The sequence below is a fragment of the Leptonychotes weddellii genome, unplaced genomic scaffold, assembly GCF_054177405.1.
Source record: "Leptonychotes weddellii isolate Sample4059 unplaced genomic scaffold, ASM5417740v2 HiC_scaffold_198136, whole genome shotgun sequence".
Taxonomy (NCBI): domain Eukaryota; kingdom Metazoa; phylum Chordata; class Mammalia; order Carnivora; family Phocidae; genus Leptonychotes; species Leptonychotes weddellii.
Genome location: NW_027784195.1, coordinates 1 through 289, shown reverse-complemented (window position 1 = coordinate 289; position 289 = coordinate 1). Strand labels below are relative to the sequence as shown.

Below are 289 nucleotides of genomic sequence, written 5' to 3'. Positions count from 1 at the left end.
ACTGATAGCATACTGTTTACTGATTATGTAAACAGTATGTTATATGTGTTATTAGCAATAATCGCGCCTCGGATAAACCTCATTGGCTACGATACTGCCACTGCACAAAGCTTGTTATATGTGTTATATACCATATTCTTACAATAAAACGAGCTAAGGGAGAGAAAGTACATTTACATCCTGTCCGTATAATTTGTTGAAAGAAACCCGTGTATAAGTAGATCCTTGCAGTTCAAAGCCATGTTGCTCAAGGGGCAATTTTTTTCTTAATTTTTTTATTGTTATGTTA

General features: G+C 34.3%; 1 pseudogene; it reads right to left on the bottom strand.

The window, feature by feature from the left end:
* On the bottom strand, nt 1-112 carry LOC145718682 (U4 spliceosomal RNA; annotated as a pseudogene).
* Between the last annotated feature and the right edge of the window lie 177 nt (nt 113-289).